The sequence below is a fragment of the Mastigoproctus giganteus genome, chromosome 7 (genome assembly GCF_048544385.1).
Source record: "Mastigoproctus giganteus isolate SK-2022 chromosome 7, ASM4854438v1, whole genome shotgun sequence".
Lineage (NCBI taxonomy): Eukaryota > Metazoa > Arthropoda > Arachnida > Uropygi > Thelyphonidae > Mastigoproctus > Mastigoproctus giganteus.
Window position 1 is genome coordinate 207,659,964 of NC_143581.1, and position 9,997 is coordinate 207,669,960.

Consider the following 9,997-nt stretch of genomic DNA (forward strand, 5'->3'; position numbering starts at 1 on the left):
ATTGTAAAACTTCTCTAACCTGGTGGTCATTCCGGAGTAAAAGCAAGAACTTGTTTTATTTTTTTAAGATCTGATCACTTACTTAACAAGTACAGGACAATGATGAGGAAAAAGTCAAGAAGTTAGGATTAAATGTGAAATCGTCTGCAATTCTACTCAAACACAATAGGAGGGAATACATTACGAGAGCTATTTCAATCATTTCTGCCCTGGAAATGACTGTGCAGACTCATGGGGTAGAATTTTTCTCAGCGTGGTTTGCACTTCTTAACAGGGAGAGACCATTTTCATGGGATGATGCTTAATAGCAGCCAAACAACAGGCATCAGTAATTCTTTCACTGCTTCTATTGGAATATGCAACAACCTGGAAAGCAAAGTTTTAAGGATTACAAGCCTTATAGAACAAGTAAATGCATGTGTTAGGGTTACTAATGGTAAAAGCAGGTGCATATATACTTGCACATACAATAATGATAGGAGTATAGTGAACAAATTTGATGAATTTGAAGTGCTAGTTAAGTCATCAAACAAACAAAAAAACATTTCTTGAAAGAAATGCAAGTTACAGCTGAATGAACAGAACTGGTTTAGAACAGAAAACATCTAAAGAAATGGTAGAACAAAAATGATTCCACAATTGTGCCAATTATTCAGTTTCTACTGGATTTGTAGAAAAATCAACTCTTGTCGTGATATGATCAGCTATTTGACAATTTTTTTTTCTTAATATCAAACAGCACATGCAAATAGAAAGAGATCTGAATAATTTTAAGACAGACCAGATCATCCTGCATACTATTACACAAATCATTTAAAATCTGAACAAAAGAGGTATAAGAATAGAAACAAAATAATAACATAATTCTTCCATCTGGTCAGTAAGATTGGCATCAGCTGGTCATGATTTTCAGCAACTCATGCTTTCATTTATTTTATATCAAATCAGAACTGACGCTAAGGTGCAAGGGTTTGTAGAGCTAGATGCAAAACAACTTGAAAGGCTAGCAATTAAGAGGGTAAATCAAAAGATACAAGCAATTTGTATGTAAAACTAACACAGCCCAACCAAAGACATTAATCAGGTGCTTCTAAGTCAAGGGCAAAATAAAAAGCTTGCATCCCCCTAGCCTTCCATAAATAGGCAAACAATGTATATTAACAAGGATTAAATAAATAATGAAATATTCCCATAATGTGTTTTATTCTCACTAATTTTTGCAATATATTAAAGAAACTATAAATACATATATTATATCATATATCATTTTAAATCTAACATTTTTACTCCCCTGGTTTTGATGTGCATAGAGTAAAAAATCCCACCCTAGTTATGGCTCTGATACCTAAAATGTTATTGAACAAGTCTACATAGGTGTCGTAAGTTGCCTGAACTGTGTTTTTTTTATCTGAGGTGTAATCATGTCAGCTAAGCTTTCCAATTGCACAAAAATCAGATTTCTGTGGTCCAATACCATTCAAAGGTGATGGGAGAACAAAAAAAGGCCCGGGGATGATTATACAATCTGACATGAAGTTCTCCAAGCAGACAAGTTGCTAGGACAGATCATGGGATTCTGTCAATGATATGCAGGAATTTTGCCAGCAGGAACAAGGAGATGATTATCCCATTGTATAATGCAATGTTAGGCCATATCATGAGTACTGCATACATGTCTTATTAGGAAGGATATGGATCTGTTACACTGAGTGGAGAGAACAACAAGATTAGTCAGTCACAAAGGGTACTCTTATCAAGAAAGACCAGCTCTGAAATTTGAAGTGCCTAGAAACTAGGCAACTGTAAGGAGACATGATTGAAGTGCTTAAGGCTTTAAATGAATTGAGTAAACTGTTGATAAAATCTTATTCTTTCTCAAATGATACAAATAAGGGAACATAATTTAAATTGGGGTGGGGGGAAGGAGGATGGTTTCAGGATATTTATGCAATTTCAGCCACAGAATAATTGACTGCTGGAACAAACTTCCATCTGGTGTTTTGAAAGTAGGCAGTTTGAATAAACTGAAGGCAAGATTGGAAAAATTATTAGAGAATGGACAGATGATGCAGGTAGTTTCTTTTTTCTGGCTGATGCTGTATAAGCTTGCTTCCTTGTGTCATCTGCCACTCTCTTACTAGCACATTTTTTCCAAATGGCAGAACAGTGTGGTTGATAAACACTATTCAGACTGTCCAGCAATCATATCAGATAAATTCTCTAACTTCACCAATCAACCCCAGAGGCTCACATCTGGTGAGCATGGGCTTGGCACATCCAGGGTCCTGAGCTGCTGGATATCATCATTCTCCTCTTTCTTGGTGATTCCCTTCTACTTTTGACTCTCTCTCTCTCTCTCTCACACACACAGGATAACTCGGGAATTTTTTTTTTTTGGCTGGTGCAGCATAAGCCTCAGGCTTCCTTGCACCATATAGCTAATAATAATAACATGCTGTAATAAGACTTTTGGTCAGAAGTCAAATTCTCCCAGATTCATAGAAGAATGTTAGCACAATATGGAGGAAAGTGAATTGAAAAAAAAAAAAAGGTGTATGAATGGGTGGAAAGGCTTAGAAATAGTAGAAAAGGTATGTAGTTAACAAAGAGTGGTCAAGACCATCCAGCAACTTAAAAAATTGGTAAATAATATCAATCAAGTTAACACATCTTCTAAACTTTTCCATCCATCCATCCATTTATACATCTTTCTATGACTAACACTTTTTTCCCACAATATACTAATATTCATCTGTGAAAGTATGATCCCTTCTGACCACATAAATCTGATCAGAGTATGCTGCTCATTAATGATGCAACTGGAAAGCAGAGCCATGCTTTCCAGTTGTGCTTCAACTGTATAAAACAGACTGAGTGCAGACAATTGGCGAAATTTGTCTAACAATGTTACCGTGTTTGTCTAACAAGGTAAGATGATTTTGAGAGCAAGTTCTGACACTGTGATAGTTTTATACAAATTGTCTTTGCTTTTTGATTTACCTCATAGTATTCAGAAGCTGGCCAAAATGAAGTGACATTACAAACTCAGGGGTAACCAAAGTATGGAGCTGGATGTAACATACTTCTTGCACCTCCCAAGAACTACAAAATCACTGCTACCATCATTAGTACTTCACCTCCATATATACAAATGATATATATATTTTTTTTTTTCTCTGTCTCTCACTATAGTAAGAGAAAACAACTGATAAAAGAATTTAAAGGACAGTAAATGCAAATTAGCATTAGTAGAGGCATATGATGCAAGAAAGCAAGCTTATGCAGCATCAGCCAAGAAAAAAAAAAAACTTCCACTTCACCCCTCCGTTCGTTCGAAATACCTGTCCAGCTGAGCCTTAAATTTATTTAGGCTATCAACTTCCACAATAAGGGATGGAAGTCTGTTCCACCAACCAACTACCCGCTGGCTAAAGGCAAATTTCCACACATCTATCCTACATCTGTCTTTCCTCAATTTGAATTTATGCCCTCTCAGGTGATTATTCTGAGCAAGAGGAAGTATCCCATCAGCATTGAGCATGCTCAAACCATTCAAGACTTTATACACCTCTATCAGATAACCTCGCTGGTGCCTAGTCTCCAGACACTGTAATTTGCAAAACTTAAACCTTTCTTTGTAAGAGCAACCCTTTGTTCCATTCACTAATCTTGTTGCCCTTCTCTGTACTCGTTTCAGCAGCTCTACATCCTTTTTGAAATGAGGCCTCCAGGCCTGTATACAGTACTCAAGGTGTGGCCTGACCATTGCCTTATACACGGGAATAATCACCTCCTTATCCCTGCTAGAAAAATTCCTGTATATCATTGATAAGACACCATGAGCTACTCTTGCAGCTCGTCTGCACTGCTCAGAGAACTTCATATCTGCCTGCACAATTACCCCCAGGTCCTTTTCATTCTCTACCACTGTCAGTGTAGTACAACAGAGTTTATACGTTGCTCTGGGGCTGCTGTTTCCCATATGTAGTACTTTACATTTGTCAATGTTAAACTTCATTTGCCACCTCTCAGCCCATCTGCTCAACCTTTCCAGATCCTGTTGCAGCAGCATAGTGTCAGTAGTGTCCTTAACAACCCTGCCAACCTTTGTATCAATGAGTAATAGTTCAATGAATAATAAATAACAGTGGTTCTCAAATTTCTGTTGGTCACATATTAGATATTTACTAATTAAAGTTCACTTCCTACCAATATTACACATCTGTGGAAAGTTAGAAGCCAAACCCATTTGTTGCATTTCATGTACCCTAGGCTTGGAATAGATCAGTGTACATCAGAACACCAATGAATTGTTAACCAGTTCATCACAGGCATCAGTAATATCATATGCACACTTGATTATTAAAAATAATCATATTTTATTAAGTGACATTCCATTTCATAAACTGTTTTTTTATTTTGACCCTCCATATACTTATGCATTTTACAGCCCTCTTTGTCCCTGCACCCAATGTTCCACATTTGGACATTTTTTTAGACACTTTGTTCATGGTAACTGGAACAAACAGGACTAACTAAAACTAAAATTAGGCATTCAAAACAACTGCCCCGAACCAAACACTTTAGAAGACTTCATTCTTTGCTTCGAGTAAGAATTTGTAATTCATTAAAGAATGCCATTTTATTCTCTTGTAAATACTGATATATTTATAACATTTACAGTACTAAAAATAAGTCATAGAAATTAATAAATAAACAGGGATATGTTTATTTCTGTCTAGAGCTTCCTAAAATCTTCATCCAACCATGGGAACAAGACAAATACGACCGTGGAAAAAATAAGAAAAGACAAACGAAGGATTTTATACAAAGAAAACAATTTTTCAACTAAGCTATTACCTTTGCATGTCGCTAAGGAACTTTCTTTCTTTCTGTTACTACTATTAGTAGTAATCAATGGTTATATTACTTTTCAACAAACACAGTAATTACAACTATTCAGGCACTTATCTCAACACAACAGAAGATTGTTGATGCCTCAGTAATAGAAGGCTGATCTGATGTAAACCTGTCTTTGAAGTTGATAGATGCAAGGTTTCAGTTTACGCCATGAAAGTTTTTTGTAGCATTAGCAACATAGAAATGAACTGTCATGATTGATATCTAAAGAATCCCTTTCTTTAGACATCAATCATAGGTCCCTTTCTACATACTGCAACTAATAATTTTTTCAGTGGTAGTGTAGAGTAGCCCTAGGTAGAGTTTACTGTTTTACCAGGTTCCAGTACAGTTTCGACATAGATGTATTCATGTCAATGAATTTCACAGGTTTGGCATTTGTGGTTCACAGAAATTGAACCCTTCATACCTTTAACTGTATATGCTGCATTAATGGAAGTTGCATCATCAATTTCCAAGAGCCATCAAACACATGACTGAACTGTGGTCAGTGCTGCCATCTAGTGACATCATGCACACACATACAACTGACACTTTTCACAAGTAGTTTTGAAAACCAGAATTTTGTTTCTGTAATAACAGAAACAAAACTATGGTTATTTAATGATCCCTCCTTGTACATTTGTATAAAAAGTTTCTATGAGTCCAGCATTCAAACTGCTGGCTGAAAAACACAAATATACAGAACTTTTAAAGTATCCTGTAAGTATGCTGCACATTACATCACAAAATTACAAGTGGGTTCTTAACAACTAATTAAATTTCAGTCTAATCCGTTATTACGAGGATATAAAGTTTCCTGTGTATATATATATATCTCCACTATCTGTTTTAACTTGGTATCCTCATAGCAAATACATTTTCCCTTCTGTATAATTTACATATAAAAATAACTTCTCACACTAACCCTTGATGACCCCTTACATAATTCCTAAAGAGTATTTTTTTTCTGATTCTTTTTCAATTTTATATGTACACATTAGGTTTTATTTTCATATTATACAGTTACTTATACTTTTATAATTGACAATTAACATACAGTCTTTATAATGGGAATATGGTTAATTAATTTTAACATTCTAAAGCACTGAACTTTCTCAAGTTATTACAGTAGTAATCAACTGTTTTGTTTTGTATAAGGAAAATAGAAAGGTGTTATTTATACAGATGCTTAAACTCAAACTACCCAGGTCTAATATTTATGCATGTTGGCCAGTAGCACACAGTATTCTAAATAAGAGACTGTCATGTGACTTCTGTGCAATACTCATTAAAGTTTAGCAAAAAAAAAAAAAAATTGTCCAAAACTTAAGTGATTATGATAAGTAAACATTTACTCCATAATAATAAACCTAGAAATCATTGAAGACCAAGCTACTTCTTTAATCTGTACACAGACTTTGTACCTTATATGCAGTGGTGTGTCATTATGAATTTCAGTTCTGGTGCAATTTATTAACTGTTTTTCCTTTTGATCCCCCCCCCCTCCCTGAGCTCAGGACACTGGTGAAATTGTACCATAGGATGACATGCCACTGCTTATATGTAACTAAGTGGAATTATACATTCAAATCCTGCTAATGTAAGCTTCTTTTTCCTTCCAGAAATATTGTACCATTATTAAAAATACTAAGAGAAAAATTTATTTCATTTTGAAAATTCTAATGATGAAATTATATGTACTATATAATATTTTCATCAAAGTTATGGGATAAGGGTCAATCAGAATTTTTTTTTTTTTATTGTGTACTACAGCATAATTTTTGTGAATTGCATTGTGTTCCAGTTCTAATAGAATAAAAGCCTATAAAGTTCTTTATCTTTCCATCAGAGATGTTCTTACCTTTGTTAGACTTCTGTTTGTAGCAACCAAGATTTATAATATATTCTATTAATTCAAAAAATATCACAGTGAAACCATTTCTTCAATTTCAGTGCATAACTCCATTGAAATTTTTAATGGGGAAGGTACACAATTATGTCAATCTTTAATAAATTTGGTCGATTAACATTGTATTATTACCCTTATTTTTACAAAATGCCTGGGCATGATATATATTTTATTTATTTATTTATTTATTAAATAAAAAATAGACATTCCAGTGTCAGTAAAATAAATGGGGAAGGACTGCTGATAAAATGTAACACGCGTTTCATATTCCAATTTTATTCGTTTGATACACTTGGCAATGAATAACAAATAGGTAATCATGATCCTGCTGAATTAAATAACAATTAAAAGCGAATAAAGATATCGCTTAGTGACCTTTACAATATAAATTTGTATCACTATTTTTTATCTAATAAACAGAATGATCGTTTTAAATCAGATCTGTAATTTGATTTTATTCCTGATAAAAATACGCTTTGTTTGTATAAATTTATTGCATACTGCAGTGCTGTACTTTCTTTCAGGTCAACGATAACACAGAATTTCGTTCCAATATACTCCACACTTGAAAGTTTTTTTACACGTGATATTAAAATGGCAGTGTTTTAATTCACTTGAACAAAGTTAAAAATAAGCAGAACTTGTCACAAAGTAAAAAAACACTGACATATGTCAACATTAACAATTAAACTAACTATAAAGGCTTACCGAACCATATATGTGTGTATATAATATTCACTTCTATAACTGGAAATGAGAACTGTTTAACATAAACTTGTTATAGCGAAGTACTCACACTCAGAAGAAATGTTGTCAACAGCAAAAACGAAAAAAAAAAAAAAAAATTAAGATAACATTTGTAGACAAACCGGCACTACAAATTCGGAAAGCATCTAAACATTACAGCCACAGAATATCTTACACATGTGCTGAGAAAAAAAGTACATAACCCGTTGTAATTATAATGTATATTAGTGGATATTCTGCTGCTACTATTTTCTGTAATAAACTTTTTAACACAGCGTACCCAGCAATAATAATAACACTATTTCACAATTGGTTTAGCGGGAATGAAATAGGAAATTGTTGGAACGTCCAACTCAGAACTTCGATTAAAATATACAATTTTTCTACCAGGTGAAAATACAACGAGCATAAATAAACATGATAAAAAAATCATTCTGCGCCTGACCCATATTTGACTAAGAAAATTTAAAAAGAGCATAGATTTAATATTACAACACGTATATAAATATTTCAAATAGTAATTAATATATCTGTTTAAGAGGATGTGAGTATTTTTTTATTTTAAATTTATACTTTCAACAACTTTTTTATTTATTTTTTTTTTTTGAGGCCCGTAATAAATATTTTTTACATTTTTTTTTTTTTTAATACCGCCAACAGATGATTTCAGGGTACACACAAAGGCAACGGGGAAATTATCTAGTAGCCAAAGATGATATTCCCCATCCCCAAGTGAGGAATTAACACTTTCACGTGACAAGATAGAGAAAAAGACAGAGTCAAAAGAAAACGTCATTACATAATAGGCGTAAATATTATTAGTATTATAAATAAGGTCAAATAATGCTATTTTTCTGCATCGGCGAACAAAATAAACAAATAAAATGAAATATAATAATAAAACAGAATATTCAGACTACCCTCATTATCACAAGGTAACCATACAATTCGGCTTTGAAATTATCCAGAATGACCAACTCTGTCACCTTAGAGACGACTAATTCCAATGTTCAACATATCGAATCACATAGATGAATTTCATGAGATCCAATTTTCTGTTATTCCCTGAGATTTTATATTTGCGCCTCCCGTGGTGCCTGTCTCCCCTAAAAGTGATAGAGAACCCACATCTTCAGCGCCTTATGTATCTTAACACGATCAGCCTCCGAGATGTGTAGCTGTCATACTTTGAAGTCCACACTTTCTAAGCTGTCCTTCACATGCACAATAACAAACAGATTAGTTTGTTAAGTGCATGTGAAGATGCACCAGTCTAAATGACTGGTGCATCTTAGCACTCGTAATTAATCTAGTTGCACTTCTTTGAACTTTCTCCAGTAGTTCTACGATTTTTTAGGTGCGATCTCCATACCTGAATACAATATAATCTAAATGCGGTCTACCATCATCTTCTACAGACAGACAATGGTGTCCATCTCGCTACTAAAAAAGGTGTATAAATCATAGAACCATACACCATCCTAGACGCGTGTTTAAACGCCATGGAATTTTTTCATGTCATATTGAATCATAACATGTAAGTCGGATAGACGTGCGGAAAGACAGTTGAGGAAAGACAGATGTAGGATAGACGTGCGGAAATTTGCCTTTAGCCAGCGGGTGGTTGGTTGGTGGAACAGACTTCCATCCCTTGTGGTGGAGGTTGATAGCCTAAATAAGTTTAAGGCTCAGCTGGACAGGTATTTTGAACGAACAGAGGGGTGAAGTGGAAGTGGGTTTTTTTTTTTTTTTTTTTTTTTTGGCTGATGCTGCATAAGCATAAGCTTGCTTTCTTGCATCAAATGCCTCTACTAATGCTAAAGTCTTTTTCATCATGAACTACTTTTACCTCTTCTCTGCCTAGCTTATAATTGACTCTAGGATTTCAGTTCCACAATTGCATAGTCTTACATAGTTAGTAAAGTGTAAAGTGTGTTAACTGTCTGATGGTACCAGGGGTTCCCCCATCTCTGCGTTGTATACCCTGTTTGTGTATCACACTAATAGTAATGTGATGCAAGAAAGCAAGCGTATGATCTTATGTAGCATCAGCCAAAAAAAAAAAAAAAAAAAAATTACCCAACCATTCCCCCTAAATGTTTGTTCAGTTCCTTCTTGAATTTATTTAAGCTATCAGCTTCCACAACGACAGATGGAAATTTGTTCCAGCAATTAACCACCCGCTGGCTAAAGGAAAATTTCCGCACAATCTATTCTACAATGTCTTTCCTCAATTTTAATTTATGCCCCCTTAGGTTCGTAATCTGAGAAATTGGAAGAATCCCATTAGAATTCAGCGTGCTCAACTCATTCAAGGCCTTGTACACCTCAATCAGATCACTTTGCAGCTGCCTAGTCTCCAGCCGCTGCAATTTGCAGAACTTAAGCCTCTCTTGGTAAGAGGATCCTTTCATTCCTCTCACCAATCTTGTTGCCCTT

General features: G+C 34.5%; 1 protein-coding gene across 1 annotated transcript in view; it reads right to left on the bottom strand.

Moving 5' to 3' along the window:
• Positions 1–7,554, bottom strand: part of LOC150083623 (SWI/SNF-related matrix-associated actin-dependent regulator of chromatin subfamily A containing DEAD/H box 1B-like) — a 276,675-nt gene extending 269,121 nt beyond the window's left edge. The window contains exon 1 of the mRNA XM_090377391.1: positions 7,520–7,554. The gene's annotated coding sequence lies outside the window, so the exon portion shown is untranslated. The remainder of the gene's footprint in view (positions 1–7,519) is intronic.
• Positions 7,555–9,997: the final 2,443 nt, after the last annotated feature.